Source organism: Rhinatrema bivittatum, chromosome 7 (genome assembly GCF_901001135.1).
Source record: "Rhinatrema bivittatum chromosome 7, aRhiBiv1.1, whole genome shotgun sequence".
In the NCBI taxonomy this organism is placed as follows: domain Eukaryota; kingdom Metazoa; phylum Chordata; class Amphibia; order Gymnophiona; family Rhinatrematidae; genus Rhinatrema; species Rhinatrema bivittatum.
The window spans coordinates 109701225-109717663 of NC_042621.1; the positions used below are offsets into that span (position 1 = coordinate 109701225).

The following is a 16439-nucleotide window of genomic DNA, read 5'->3' on the forward strand; positions in this document are numbered from 1 at the left end:
ACTAAACTGTGTTGTGGACAAAGATCATAGAGTCCCACTCTGAACCTGCTGCATTTAAAAAAACGAAAAGAAAACTGTCTGTGGGGGGCGGGGACATAATTGCAACTCAAGGGATGGTATTTGAACGATTTGGGTGATGATGTATCCAAAAAGAACGCAAAACTCCCGCTAATTTCCCATCCCGCGTCAAGCGTAGCCTTTCTCCTCGACGCCGTTCATCGAGGAGATTTCTGTCTGTTCCTCGGCCCAGCTTTGGACGAGCAGGCTCCCGGTTCAGAGGGGTGCGCACGCTTGCTCTCCCTTCCTTTTTCCCCTCCCCATAGGAAATCCTGTCAACAGCTGGGTGGAGACTACAGGCAGGAGTCTGCCGAGTCTGTGCTGGCTGCAGCTAGACCCCCGCCGCACTGTGGATGTACCGCGTTGCCCTCTGCCCCTCGGTAAGTGCTCCGAGACGAGAACGTTCCCCCTCCTGTAGTGGGGCTGAGAGGGAGGGGGGGGGGGGGGGGGCTGCTGCTTCCCTTACCCACTCCCCTCCCTCCCTTCACGCTGCAAAGAAACGGCCACGCGATCACTTGCAGCCGTAGGCAACGGGACCCGCAGCTTTCAAACACTTATTTATTGTTATCAAAGTATTCTGGGGTTTGAGGGGTTGGGGGGAGGGTCCACGGTTTGCAGCTGTGCGAAGCGGAATCTATGCGAGGGTGGGAGTCCTGGAGCTGGGAAGTTTTGCAGAATTTTGCTGCTGTTGAACTTTGTCTAGCGGGCTGTCTGGGGAAGGGGAGGAGGGAGCAGGGCTTACTCCTCGCTCTGTGAGAGTCTTCTCTTGGGGAGAAAGTGATACCGCTTTGGATCGGCCCTGCCCCCGCTTCGGACCCTGGTTTGATGTGTTCTCGGTGGGCGACGAGCGATTGCTCGCGCTATGTTTAGACTGGAGAGTGTTGGGGGAAGGGTGTTAGTCCCTCGGCGGTACTCAGCAAGGTAGCCATGGAGAGTGAGTGATTGACAGGCCTGTTGGCCAATCCAAAGGCAGCCTAGCACTGACTGGTTGGGGAGTAGCAGTTGCCAGTGTTATTCGTCAAGCAGAGGAGCGTGCAAGATCCCCCCAAACCCGTCCGAGAGTGGGGATGCGGTTCTCCGATCACTGGAATCACTGCTTGCAGTATTCTCTGAAAACGGCTTCCCTTTCAGAACTTTAGGGCAGGCTGCGCTGAGAGAAAGCTCCACATAGAGCTGCCAGCAGTTTTCCTGTATTCTTTTTTAAAGTTGTCTGGACATTTACATTCAGCGAAGAAGCTGTTTCTTATTTTTCAATCACAGTGTTTGCAATTCGACTGCCAAAAAAAAAAGAATCCTCAATGGTTATTTTCCACTATTTCAAATTGTGAATAGAATTAAAAGAAGAAAAAAACCCCACACTCTTCCAGGCCCCAGGGATGATGTGTGGTCTTTCACCCTTTTAATCCCCTCTGAGTAGGAAATGATTGGATTTATATTTTTAGAAAATCTGAAAGGCAGAGCTGGAAATGAAATGTAACTAGAATGAGTGGCAGTAAACACTTTTTTTTTCCTGGAGCTCTAATTGTAATTTGAAGGTGTTTTGGAGCTGGGCATTCCCGGAGGACTGGTGGTTTGCAAGCAGAAGATGCCAATGACCTTATGGCTCAATCTATTTGGGGGAGTGGGTATAAATAATACTTGTATTGCTGTCCTTTACTTTGACAACTTGCTACGCTCTCCAAAGTGCACAAGAGAAATGGAAGCACCATGCAACTGAAGAATATTAATTTAAAAAATAATTAATTTGATGTCTTCCTTAACTGGTTTCATGGAGCATCCTGTTTCCAACAGAGGCCAAACCAGGCCACAAGAACCTGACAATTACCCAAACACTAAGAAGATCCCATGCTACTGATGCAATTAATAGCAGTGGCTATTCCCTAAGTAAACTTGATTAATAGCCGTTAATGGACTTCTCCAAAAACGTATCCAAACCTTTTTTGAACCCAGCTACACTAACTGCACTAACCACATCCTCTGGCAATAAATTCCAGAGCTTTATTGTGCGTTGAGTGAAAAAGAATTTTCTCCGATTAATCTTAAATGTGCTACTTGCTAACTTCCTGGAATGCCCCCTAGTCCTTCTATTATTCGAAAGTGTAAATAACCGATTCACATCTACTCGTTGAAGACCTCTCATGATCTTAAAGACCTCTATCATATCCCCCCTCAGCCGTCTCTTCTCCAAACTGAACAGCCCTAACCACTTCAGCCTTTCCTCATAGGGAAGCTGCTCCATCCCCTTTATCATTTTGGTTGCCCTTCTCTGTCCCTTTCCATCGCTACTATATCTTTTTTGAGATGTGGTGACCAGAATTGTACACAGTATTCCAGGTGCGGTCTCACCATGGAGCGATATAGAGGCATTATGACATTTTCTGTTTTATTAATCATTCCTTTCCTAATAATTTCTAACATTCTGTTTGCTTTTTTGACTGCTGCAGCACACTGAGCCGACGATTTTAAAGTATTATCCACTATGATGCCTAGATCTTTTTCCTGGGTGGTAGCTCCTAATATGGAACCTAACATCGTGTAACTACAGCAAGGGTTATTTTTCCCTATATGCAACACCTTGTACTTGTTCACATTAAATTTCATCTGCCATTTGGATGCCCAATCTTCCAGTCTTGCAAGGTCCTCCTGTAATGTATCACAATCCGCTTGTGATTTAACTACTCTGAATAATTTTGTATCATCCGCAAATTTGATAACCTCACTCATCGTATTCCTTTCCAGATCATTTATATATATATATATTGAAAAGCACTGGTCCAAGTACAGATCCCCGTGGCACTCCACTGTTTACCCTTTTCCACTGAGAAAATTGACCATTTAATCCTACTCTCTGTTTCCTGTCTTTTAACCAGTTTGTAATCCATTTCATCTTCATCATGTTCCCTAAATTGCAAAATGTATACAGTCACAGTCAGGAATGGTCAGTCTCTGGGTGACCCGATTAGGTGAACATTGCTTTCGAATATAGTAACTTAATAGTTCATGCAGAAAAAGATCAACCTAGTGTTTCCAGAAAGATACAGCTGCTAATTAATTCTTCTGCTCTCTTTACTTTTTTGCAACCAAGCATCCTCTGAGCTTATCCGATGCCTTTTTGAAGTCCATTACTGTTTTACCTTCCACCACCTATTCCCATTGCTGAGAAGGCATTTGTTGAAACTCTCCCAACAAATCTAACGGAAATCTGAGCTGATTCAGTGGAGATTTCTTGCAGATTCACAGATGTGTGGAAATCTGCATTAAAACTGTCTTAGACCCCTTAAAGTGAATGACTATGCCCAAACTTTGATGTTTTAATATTTTTTTCTTTAAATTCACCAAGCTTATTCAGGTTCATCAAAGTAGTTTTCAAACTGGTTTTCAGTGTTTGCACATCCATAATCAAGATCACCTTAGAGCTTGCTGGATTGCTGATAGTAAACTTATTAAACTCACACAAAGGAGTTTTAAAGTACAGTTTGCTAGGGAACTGGTAATTAGTGACAGTGCTGGTCGCTGATGGGAGGCACAGAGGAAAGTAAACTAACACAAATGTGGAGAGCTGGGAGAAACCAGAATGGTCCTTAGAAGTATTAAAGGGGCAGGGGGCTTAGCTGAAGATCTGTGAGAACTGGAGTTGACCTGATTGTATCTGGTGGTGTTTTTTTTTTGGGTTGTGAATTCTCTGAGGTTAGAACTGTTATTGGACTTGTATGTGTTAAGAAACAGGCAAGTTCAGGTTGTGAAGAATGCAGGTGGAATTTATTGCTTTAAATGCCATTGTGAAGAGATTGATTTAATTGTTGTAGAACACAGACCATCCCACTACTAAAAGCACTTCCTCTTCAGTAAAAGTCATGTATAGAAACAATTTTTAACAATTTAGGGGAAAGATTGCTTCCCGCCCTCTTGGTTCTTCAGCTTACTTGCTGCGTGCACCCAGGCCGCCTTCCTCATGAATGCGTGGAGTACAGTATGGTACCCTAGCTTTTCATGTATTCCTCTGCACTCAGATCTATAAATCTGTAACTGATTAGTCAAAGCTGTGGGTGGTTCTGGGCTTCACTTGAATTCCTCTTCCCTCCTCCTCTGTCTAGCTCCCCTTTTGTATCTGTCTGCTCCTTCTGTTATTATTTTGTTTTTCCTCTCTTTCTCTCATGCTTTCTTTTATTCTTGGTCCCTTTCTCTCTCTCTCTGACTTTCTTGTTCCCTGTATCCTTTCTCTTACATTTTCTCCAGTGATGTCTCTCACTTGCTCTTGCTTTTCATTTCCCTGCAAGTTTTTCTCGCTTGCTAGCTCTCTCTCTCTCTCTCTCTCTCTCTTTCGGTCACTCTGACTTTATCCCTTGCCAGCTCTTACTCCCTCTTGCTCTTCTTTCCCCTGACATTTTGTCTTGTCACATTTTTTGTACCTGGGACTTTTTTTTGCCTTCATCTTCTCCCAGTTTTGCTCTCTGTTTTGTCATCTTTCTGCCTCTCTTTATCTTCTCTCTCGCTCTCTTTGTGGAGCAAATCGATGTTCAGTTCTGAATGAAAAAGACGCCCTGTGCCCAAGGCCCACACTCCAGAATGCAACATCTGTCCCCACTCTGAGTTGTAAAGGTTAATGGAGAAACTGTAGTTTGGGACTAAGATCTATTAGAGCTGATTCCAGGAGAGGGTTTTCAGTCTGTGTAACCCCAGGCCCGACCTCCTCCTCCTCACTGCTCATATGCGCACGTGGAAAACGTTTGCAATGCAAGGCTGTGGTTTCCACGCTGAAATCGAGATGCCACAGGAGGCCTGAAATGTTTCTTCTTACTGGGGGCTTTGGAGAAATGGGAGTGGTGAGGAAGGGAAGGGAGCGTGGACTCCCTGCGGGCAGGGACTACAAACCAAACTGGCGTTTTTCTTTGCGGCCTAAAGAGAGCACAAGCTCATTCAGCAGCAGTGCATTCTCAATAGGCTCTGGCTTCCTTATGCCCGGGCTTTCTAAAGAAAGAAGAAGCTGAGCTGGGTTGCTAACCGATCCAGAAATTAGGAGAGGGTCGATGCTTGGGTTTTCAGGACTGCTGTGCATGAAGGGAAGGCATAAAACAGAGGTGTTAGGGTGAAACCAGTCCCTTTTTTCCATGCTGGCTGTTTCAGCTTTCTTTATTAATTCAAAGGTTTTTCTCCTTACATTTTCCCATGTTAAGACGACGTTTTGCAGGTGTGAGAGGACAATTTAGTCTCCCTGTTCACCAGCAAAGGATTTCCTTTCTCCTCTTAGCAGCGACCCCAGAGGCAGTGGGACGGTCACTGGATAATGATCTGTTCAGGGTTTAGGTGCTGATGCAGGAAGACACCATTAGAGGGGCAGGAGGATGATCACGAAAGCAGTTCTTGCCCTAGAAGACCAAACTGCCGCTGATAAACGGGGGCTGCTTCTTTAGTTCTGTTGCCACTGAAAACAGCAGACGAAAACTAGATGTGGTGGAAATCTCGCTCCTGTTACTAACCTCTCTGTTTCCCCATTAAACTCTGCACAGCAGAGTTCAGGCTCTCTGTTCACTGAATCTTGGCTTTCAGCCCTGTATCTTGCTATATCCGTGAACCCTAGCTTTATCCAGAAGGGACCAAGTTCCTGTAGGCTACGAATGGTGTCCAGTTCTCATCACAGCACTGTTCTGGGACAACTCTTGAACAGACACTGAATTATGCACTGGCTCTGTGATCTGGATTTCTGACTGACCTGAAGTGAGTAAAGTTTGCATTCCATTTAATATTCCCATGCTAGGTCTCAAGAAATGAAGAACTCCATTAACCCCCAGTGTCTAGTATTATGCAGTACATATGCAATTCTCTAACACTGTCCTCGTGTCTGACTGTCTTCTGGCTGCTTGGAGTTTGGCAGACTGCACACGTGAGCACAGCATCAGAGAATGTGCTCAGAAACCTAATCCACTGCCTCTCGCCACGCAGTGGGCCACAAGCAGTGTCAGATGGCAGCACTGATTCATTCATTTGCTGGTTCAATGAATTTATAGGATATTCTTTATTTCCAAAACAAACCAGTATAAGAAAAAAAATCTAAATATCAAAAATTCTAAATACATACAAAAGCATTTTCTTAATTCTCAATAGTCTACTCTATGCCAAAGAAATTAAGAGCTCACACATGCAATCACCAAGTCTTCATTACTGCACCTTTCGATAAACCCAACATAGGCAAATGTTTCGGTGGTCGAAAACCACCTGCTTTAGGGGGTCACAAATTCACAGGTCAGGACTGCATACAAACATCTCAACATGGCACTAACGCTGTCAGGTTCGCCCTGATACTGCTGATGGCCCATTGCGAGATTTCTGAGCACATTCTCTGATGCGCAGTGAATGTGTTTGTTGTTGGAATAATAATTGGTAAAAGTTTGTGTGAGTTGTTCTTGGTCACCTCTTTTTTTTTTTTCTTTTCTGACTTGCACTGTGAAAGGTATCTGCTCTTTTATTCATTTATTTATTTCTCAGAGTAAGAATAGGGACAGAGATTCACATAACACAACTTGAGTGTAGCTGACTCCAGACCTCTTATTTACAAATGGGAAGGCTCAGTCCTATGTCTGTTGTAATTATGTCTGTGGGATCTTGCCCGCTAGGCGATATCTGCAGGAAAAAGGATGTAATATATGTAATATAGCCCTTGTATAGGTCATTAATGAGACCCTAACAACATGTAGCGTGTACATTTCTGGCAGTCATACCTTTTTCTAAAGATCTTGAGAAGATGCATGCAGTTCAGAGAAGGGCTGCTAAAATGATGCGGGGCCTGCAACACAAACCCTAAAAAAAAAAAAAAAGGCTTAAGACACTCAAAAATGTTCTCCCTGGAGAAAAGAAGAGGGATCCGATAGAAGCGTTCAAATGCTCGGTAAGCTTCAGCAAATTACCCAAGCTTAATATTTTCCATAAGAACATAAGAAAATGCCATACTGGGTCAGACCAAGGGTCCATCAAGCCCAGCATCCTGTTTCCAACAGTGGCCATTCCAGGCCATAAGAACTTGGCAAGTACCCAAAAACTAAGTCTATTCCATGTTACCATTGCTAATGGCAGTGGCTATTCTCTAAGTGAACTTAATAGCAGGTAATGGACTTCTCCTCCAAGAACTTATCCAATCCTTTTTTAAACACAGCTATACTAACTGCACTAACCACATCATCTGGCAACAAATTCCAGAGTTTAATTGTGCGTTGAGTAAAAAAGAACTTTCTCCGATTAGTTTTAAATGTGCCCCATGCTAACTTCATGGAGTGCCCCCTAGTCTTTCTACTATCCGAAAGAGTAAATAACCGATTCCCATCTACCCGTTCTAGACCTCTCATGATTTTAAACACCTCTATCATATCCCCCCTCAGTCGTCTCTTCTCCAAGCTGAAAAGTCCTAACCTCTTTAGTCTTTCCTCATAGGGGAGTTGTTCCATTCCCCTATCATTTTGGTAGCCCTTCTCTGTACCTTCTCCATCGCAATTATATCTTTTTTGAGATGCGGCGACCAGAATTGTTCACAGTATTCAAGGTGCGGTCTCACCATGGAGCGATACAGAGGCATTATGACATTTTCTGTTTTATTCATCATTCCTTTTCTAATAATTCCCAACATTCTGTTTGCTTTTTTGACTGCCGCAGCACACTGAACCGACGATTTCAATGTGTTATCCACTATGACACCTAGATCTCTTTCTTGGGTTGTAGCACCTAATATGGAACCCAAAATTGTGTAATTATAGCATGGGTTATTTTTCCCTATATGCATCACCTTGCACTTATCCACATTAAATTTCATCTGCCATTTGGATGCCCAATTTTCCAGTCTCACAAGGTCTTCCTGCAATTTATCACAATCTGCTTGTGATTTAACTACTCTGAACAATTTTGTGTCATCTGCAAATTTGATTATCTCACTCGTCGCATTTCTTTCCAGATCATTTATAAATATATTGAACAGTAAGGGTCCCAATACAGATCCCTGAGGCACTCCACTGTCCACTCCCTTCCACTGAGAAAATTGCCCATTTAATCCTACTCTCTGTTTCCTGTCTTTTAGCCAGTTTGCAATCCATGAAAGGACATTGCCACCTATCCCATGACTTTTTACTTTTCCTAGAAGCCTTTCATGAGGAACTTTGTCAAACGCCTTCTGAAAATCCAAGTATACTATATCTACCGGTTCACCTTTGTCCACATGTTTATTAACTCCTTCAAAAAAGTGAAGCAGATTTGTGAGGCAAGACTTGCCCTGGGTAAAGCCATGCTGACTTTGTTCCATTAAACCATGTCTTTCTATATGTTCTGTGATTTTGATGTTTAGAACACTTTCCACTATTTTTCCTGGCACTGAAGTCAGGCTAACCGGTCTGTAGTTTCCCGGATCGCCCCTGGAGCCCTTTTTAAATATTGGGGTTACATTTGCTATCCTCCAGTCTTCAGGTACAATGGATGATTTTAATGATAAGTTACAAATTTTTACTAATAGGTCTGAAATTTCATTTTTTAGTTCCTTCAGAACTCTGGGGTGTATACCATCCGGTCCAGGTGATTTACTACTCTTCAGTTTGTCAATCAGACCTATCACATCTTCTAGGTTCACCGTGATTTGATTCAGTCCATCTGAATCATTACCCATGAAAACCTTCTCCATTACGGGTACTTCCCCAACATCCTCTTCAGTAAACACCGAAGCAAAGAAATCATTTAATCTTTCCGCGATGGCCTTATCTTCTCTAAGTGCCCCTTTAACCCCTCGATCATCTAACGGTCCAACTGACTCCCTCACAGGCTTTCTGCTTCGGATATATTTAAAAAAGTTTTTACTGTGAGTTTTTGCCTCTACAGCCAACTTCTTTTCAAATTCTCTCTTAGCCTGTCTTATCAATGTCTTACATTTAACTTGCCAATGTTTATGCTTTATCCTATTTTCTTCTGTTGGATCCTTCTTCCAATTTTTGAATGAAGATCTTTTGGTTAAAATAGCTTCTTTCACCTCCCCTTTTAACCATGCCAGTAATCGTTTTGCCTTCTTTCCACCTTTCTTAATGTGTGGAATACATCTGGACTGTGCTTCTAGAATGGTATTTTTTAACAATGACCACGCCTCTTGGACATTTTTTACTTTTGTAGCTGCTCCTTTCAGTTTTTTTCTAACAATTTTTCTCATTTTATCAAAGTTTCCCTTTTGAAAGTTTAGCACGAGAGCCTTGGATTTGCACATTGTTCCTTTTCCAGTCATTAAATCAAATTTGATAATATTATGATCACTATTGCCAAGCGGTCCCACTACCGTTACCTCTCTCACCAAGTCCTGTGCTCCACTGAGAATTAGATCTAAAATTGCTCCCTCTCTCGTCGGTTCCTGAACCAATTGCTCCATAAAGCTATCATTTATTCCATCCAGGAACGTTATCTCTCTAGTGTGACCCGATGATACATTTACCCAGTCTATATTGGGGTAATTGAAGTCTCCCATTATTACTGCACTACCAATTTGGTTAGCTTCCCTAATTTCTCTTAACATTTCACTGTCCATCTCACCATCTTGACCAGGTGGACGGTAGTATACCCCTATCACTGTAGTCTTCCCTGACACACAAGGGATTTCATAGCAAGACATTTCAAGGACAAAGGGTCATGTTGTGAAACTGGATGGAGGAAGATAACTTCTGCACTGAGAAGGGTGGTGGATGCCTGGAATAACCTAGCAGCCGAGGTGGTGGAAACCAGTACTGTGGCAGAATTTAAGAATACTCGGGACAGATATAGAGGGCAGAGTTAGGATCAGGGTTTGGAAGGTTGCAATACTGCAAACAATCCCCTCTTCATTCCCTTGAGAGCAGAGGCAAGGGGAGAAACGACAAGGAGAGAACAGGTGGCTGATAGCGCACAAACGTAGCAACACCATAGGTCACAGGGTAGCTGGACTGGAATCAGTCTACAACTCCCCAGCAACCATCCAGCTTAATACTGGCAGATTGGTAATGGCCAGGTATTGTCCAGCAAGTGATAAGAAGAAAAGGAGCAGATTAAAAGAGACATGATCTAGTAACACAGGGTAACTGGGTTGGTACCAACTGGCTAAAACTACCCAGATCGAACTGGGTTGATGCCAGAGGTTTGGTGGAGGCCTGCTACCATGCAGCAAGGTCACAGGAGCTAGGCAGTCAGATGTTTGAACAGCAGTTTTATAGTTTTTGTAGCTGTTTAGCTTATTACAATTGATGGTAATGCATGGGGTGGAGAGGGTCGTTAGGTGTTGGATTAAGTATTGGACCTTGTATGCTCACCTCTCTAGGATGGTAGAGAACCAAAGATGATAATAAAAGCCGACTTGGATAAGGCATAATATCCCACAGGCAATCAAGCTTCTTATGGCCTGGATTGGCCACTGTTGGAAACAGGATGCTGGGCTTGATGGACCCTTGGTCTGACCCAGTATGGCATGTTCTTAACTGAAAGCTGAGATGAATCCTTAGCAGTGTAGATCAGAGCACCTGGGAAAACTAGATGGGCCACTTGGTCTTTATCTGCTGTCATCTACTATGTTACTACGTTAAAACCTAGTAATCTTTTGTGATTTCAACTTTGGGTTTAGTTTCCTGATGTTCATACCTTGGGAAAGCAGAATATCAAATGTTTATAAATAAATATTGACGCATTCTCATATTCTTTTGCATATCAACTCTGTTTGACTAATCAGTACTAGGGATGTGTGGGAGAAAAAATGCATTTTGTTTTTATAATTTCGGTATTGGGGTGTTTTGTTTTTTTCACAAATCATTTAATGTTTATTTTGTTTTCTTTACTTTACAAAGCTAAACATAAAAAACAATCCAAAAATAAATTAAAAAAACAAAAACGGGGCCTCCCAAGGCCTCCCGTCCCCACCATCCATCCCTCCCACATGGAAAATGCTGAGGCCAGGATCCTTTCTGGCTTTCACTTACCTGGTCCGGGGGGAATTGACTGATCAGGCCTGGACCTTGCATAGATCTAGGCTGCAGTAGGTTGCTGCAATCTCTGCCTAGGCCTTATGCAAAGACCAGGCTTCGAGGCTGGAGCATACAAGACCCAGGCCAAGGCCCTGGTGTTGGGCCCAGACCTCCTGGTCAGGCCTGGGCCTTGGTCTACTCTAGGCAGAGGTCAGGTCCTGGCTTCAGGCCAAGGTGTTGGGACCTGAACTCCAGACCGGGCCCAGACATCGAAACCAGCCTCCGGACCAGGTGCCAGAGTCAGGCTTGGATCTGGGCCCAGGCCCAGGTGTTGGGACTGGCCTCCAGGCTGGGCCCCGATATTGGACCTGTTCCTGGGCCATGGTGTTGACCAAGGTAAATGGGAGCCGGTAATTTTTGGGACCTCGGACTTTGCTTGGACCTCAGCCAAGGCCTCAGCTAGGACCCAGGCCAAGGCCGAGACACCGCCCCCCTCCCCCCAGCTTCATGCTTGGGTGTAGACTATGGTTCCTACGTCATTGTGGCCTATGCCTAAGGACATTGGGGCTAGGTCTATGCTGAGGTGCCGGCATTGGGCTCAGGCATAGGCCAAGGCCCCTGCTTTGGGCCTTGGCCTATTCCATGCTTGGTAGCTGGGCCTTGGTCTACTCTAGGCAGAGGTCAGGTCCTGGCTTCAGGCCAAGGCGTTGGGACCTGAACTCCAGACCGGGCCCAGACATCGGAACCAGCCTCCGGACCAGGTGCTGGCTGGTTACCCATCCAATACAGAATACTCTTCAAGGCCCTCACCATCGTCCACAAATCCATCTACCAGCAATGCACACTCCAACTCGCCATCCCTCTCGAACCACATACTTCAACAAGGCCAATTAGAAATGCCTACAAAGGTTCGCTCAAGGCCCCCCCTAACAAATCCTCGGTCCATAACTCTATTCACAAGCGAGCACTTTCGACAGCAGGTCCGCTCCATTGGAATTCGCTTCCCCCAGATATACACCAGGAACAATGCCATCTCTCCTTCAGAAAGAAACTGAAAACCTAGCTGTTCACCCAAGCTTACCGTTGAAGGAACCTCCATCAATCCAACATTGACTCTCACCATTCTACCTCTTCCCCTATCCCTCCCCGCATCAGCCCCTGCCCTAACACCACCCCCACTCCCCTCCCCATCTCTCTTCCTCCCAGATATATTATGTTAATAATCGCCTAAGATAAATATGTTTATGTCTCGCTACTATATTGTTTTCATTAATTTTATCACTCTCCAATTGTTATTGTTTAAAATCTCTCCTGTTTTCCATCTCCCATTTCTTCGCTCCCTGTTTAATGTAACTTTACCTTTCCATTTAGTTGTTAATTGGTTTCCCCCTGTTATATTGTAAACCGGTACGATAAGACCTCGTCTTGAGTATCGGTATAGTAAAAGAAGTTAAATAAATAAATAAAATAAATTCCCTAAGTGAGGTCTCAGCCGCAGCTGGGGCCTAGGCACAATAGGTAAGTTTGTTTTTTTTGGAGATGTATTCAAAACAAAACGTGAAACCAATGAAATTTCATCAGATTTTCAATTGTTTCATTTTGAAAACGAAATGAAACTAAATAGGAAATTTTGTTGTTATTTCCTATTTCATTTCTAATGAATGCACATCCCTAATTAGCTCTGGTAGGCTTCAGTGATCCATTCAGAAACTTGGACCCAATGCGCCAGCATGAACAAGCTGAGAAAAGGCAGATTGCTTTACATTCCTCCATATATTTCCCACAGTCCCACCCCATTGTATACTCCCTACTGCTTCACATAGTCCTCACTGCCCTTTTATGCATTCGTGTTCCACCCATTCATGCACATCTTGCTGCCGTACCCACCACAGATAGGCCAGTGCTCTACCACCCCGTACTTCCAGGGGGAACATCCTGCAGTGCAGTTCTGCCACTTGACAAGAGAGAGAACAGCAGGGGTGTGCTGCTCCTGCTCCTCCCCGTCAGGCAGCCAGGAGGAGAGTGGGTGAGTCTGGAGCAGACAGAGCAGAGAACAGCTATCCACTCCCTAATTCTCTTCCCTCCCCCCCCCACACACTTCTACAGGAAACAGAAGGCGAAGGAGTGATACTGAAGCAGATGCTGCAGAGAGAAACGCAGCCATGAAGTGGGGCTTCATTATTTATTTTATTTTATTGATTTATTAGCATATGTTTGAAATTTATGAGCGGTAGTGCCAGTTGTCAAGATTTCAATCCCAGCCTTGATAAGCACTACATAAGTTTCAAACTCTGCTCCTTTCTGTGTCTGTTGCCCATGACTCAACTTCTGGTGGTACAACCCCGAATTGCGTTCTGCTATCTTATTTCCAGCACCTAAACTCCAGTTCCCTCTAGAAACGGAGCAGAGTCAGCGGCGGGAGGATCATTTCTTCCTCCCACCTCCCTCTACCTCAGAGAAAGGAAAGCAGGGAGCTGTGTGCCCTGAGATGAGAGCAGCCACATGGCCTTGATTTTTGCGCAATTTCCTGGCACAACTGAAAGGCCATCAGAGAGGATGGGAAAGAGACATGAGGTGAATGCCCATTCAGTCTCAGTGTTATGCTGTGTGTGTGTGTGTAAAAGAGAGATCGCATCCGGCCCCACTCCATAGCCGTATACAGATTAAGCCATGTGTACATCCTACTGCTGGGTCATCATTCAATATGCTCATCACTGTTTTATCTTCTGTGTACTTCCCATTTACCATTCACTACCTCACCCACTATGCACTTCTCACTACCCCATTCTTCCACGTAACCTCTTCATTAGCTCGTGCTGCACGACCTCTCCATTTCTTTCAACCCTCCAAATACTTTCCAGCATTGCACCAATCCCTATTCTTCCCTTCGATCACCACTTCACATCCTCTCTATTTTCTGACTTCTCCGTGTACTCTTTGCTGCCACTTAGCTCAGAATAAGCACTACCTTTAGAAGTGACAAAGGTAATCATTCACAGCATGTTTCAGCTGTTACAGCATATTTTTCTCAAACAGATGACTGTTCTTATTATTGGCAACATTTTACCAGATTGGCAGTTCTCCATTTATGCCCAGAGTAGGTACAAAAGGACAGCGATAACCGTAATCCTCGACTCACTGCTGTCCATAGCATGAGGCCTTGCTTATAGCATTCTCCTCCGCAGACTTCATTAACAGATAAATCAGTTAAGATCCCAGTTATTCCATTGTAACCGCTGAACTGAAAATCATTACTTAATCATTAGGGTTGAAGAGCTCCGCAAATCTTCTTTAACAAAATGCTGTATTGCATGCATCTCTGCCCTGAATTGGGAGGCCCGGCTTAAGGCTGAGGGATGAGTTCTGGCTCCCATACCAGTTCAGTCCATGGTGCTTCTGCTGAGATTGCTCGCCCTTGGCAGTCGGTGCCAGCAGTGAGGAGAACACTGGTCCACTAGGAATTTGGCCAAGCTGCGCGTTTCATGACTCCCATGGGAGAATTAGTCCACGGGTATTGGAAAAAGAGGTCCAGCTTGGTGGCTTCACGCTGTCTTGTGGAAGCTGTGAGTTTGGTTCCCCAGACCGACCAGTGGTGATGCTGTGTAGGCAGCCTTTATAGTTCATGGGAGGGGTTGGGAACCAGGCTATTCCCCAGTGGCGACACCTAGTGGTTGGACTCAGAGTGCACTGGGTGCAAAGGACTGTCTTTGCAATGACTGTGGTTATGAAGATAGGGGAAATGCCCTCAGTAGGCTCATGGTGCTATTTCCCGGTACAGACTGGTTCCGATTGAGCTGGAAGCTCAAAGGAGCAGAAGGAAACTGCCAGGCAAAACAATATAAAAAAAAAATTGGAACAAGCCAGCTGTATAAGCAAAAGGTCTAGCAAGCTGACAGCACGCACCAGGTTCCGATAAACCATGGCAAGACTGAAGGCTCATCTTATAGGAAACACCAACATCATAAATCCAACAAGAGACAGATGTTCTTTACAAGGGGTCATGGGATTCATTAGAACAGTGGGGAGGGGAGAACAGGGTCAGAGGTCAGAAAACTTTATCTGCATTTGTTCTGTAGACAAAGATGGTGGGGTCCTATGACAGCTGTACTGAGAGCTGTGGGAGGGAGAAGTTAATGAATTAATTAGTTACTTATTTTGAGCTGGAGCCTTGGAGGGCTGTCGTCTTTGTAACAACCTCAGAATAAGAGAGACAGAGGGAGCGAGGACAAGCAAGAGAAGATGAGGGGATCCCCGGTAAGATGGAGGTTTTCTCAGATTTTAGGGTAGACGCTTGCATTGTCTGTATGATTCTGTTTCTTCATCTTGCTCTTCTAAGAAAGAGCTTGAACCTCAGTCAAACTAATTTGTGAAAGTGTTCCTAAATTATATCCTTTGTGAAAGTGATTGCAGTAGAGGAGGTTACTTTCTGTTTGGTCTATCGCTTGTTTCTGTATTGCTACTAGACATTTGCAGTGCTATTCAGATACCCGTAAGAGACTGCCCCTGCTCAGCGGAGCTTACAGTCTAGTCAGGACACGTAGAAAAGACAGGTTTAAGGAGATGGATTTATTACAGTGAATGTGGTTGAAATGAGAAGGTTTATATCTGGAACAGTGAGAATTTAAGATTTAAAGGCAACTCAAAAAGGTGGGCTTGAATATGGTCAGAGAGGGAGCAAGATGCACCAACTCTGGAAGGCTGTTCCAGGCAGGCGGCACAGCAAGGTAGAAGGCGCAGAGTCAAAAACTGGCAAGCAGGAAAGGGCCAGAAAAGAGCAGATTATTATCCGACAATTGAAGGTCACGAGGAGATTGTAGGAAGAGAGGTAATGAGGAACCGAAGGCACTTGTAAGAGTAGGAAAAGCTTCAGCTGTAGATGGGGAACCAATGAGGTGATTTGAGAAAAGGTTAGATAGTCATAATCAGTGGTGATTGCTTGCTTCCTTTTCCCCCATTGCATCTGACATCGGAGTTAGAGGCCGCCCCTGGTAATTTTAAGGAGATTACCTCTGGTCACAATGGTATTAGGAGAAAATAAGTTGTACTGGAGATAGGTAATTCGGTGGGAAACTTATGAGGAGGAGGTTGCAGTAATCTAAGAAGACTAGAAAGACTAGGGGGCACTCCATGAAGTTAGCATGTGGCACATTTAAGACTAATCGGAGAAAGTTCTTTTTCACTCAACGCACAATTAAACTCTGGAATTTGTTGCCAGAGGATGTGGTTAGTGCAGTTGGTATAGCTGTGTTTAAAAAAGGATTGGATAAGTTCTTGGAGGAGAAGTCCATTACCTGCTATTAATTAAGTTGACTTAGAAAATAGCCACTGCTATTACTAGCAACAGTAGCATGGAATAGACTTAGTTTTTGGGTAATTGCCAGGTTCTCGTGGCCTGGATTGGCCACTGTTGGAAACAGGATGCTGGGCTTGATGGACCCTTGGTCT

The 16439-nt window shown here is 44.3% G+C and overlaps 1 protein-coding gene across 2 annotated transcripts in view; it reads left to right on the plus strand.

Moving 5' to 3' along the window:
* The first annotated feature begins 220 nt into the window (after positions 1-220).
* CCDC102A (coiled-coil domain containing 102A) overlaps positions 221-16439 on the plus strand; it is a 129846-nt gene continuing 113627 nt past the window's right edge. The window contains exon 1 of one of the 2 annotated variants that reach the window (XM_029608927.1): positions 221-437. The gene's annotated coding sequence lies outside the window, so the exon portion shown is untranslated. Of the gene's footprint in view, positions 438-15170; positions 15249-16439 lie in introns of those variants that run through there. The other variant, XM_029608928.1, reaches the window with a different exon arrangement.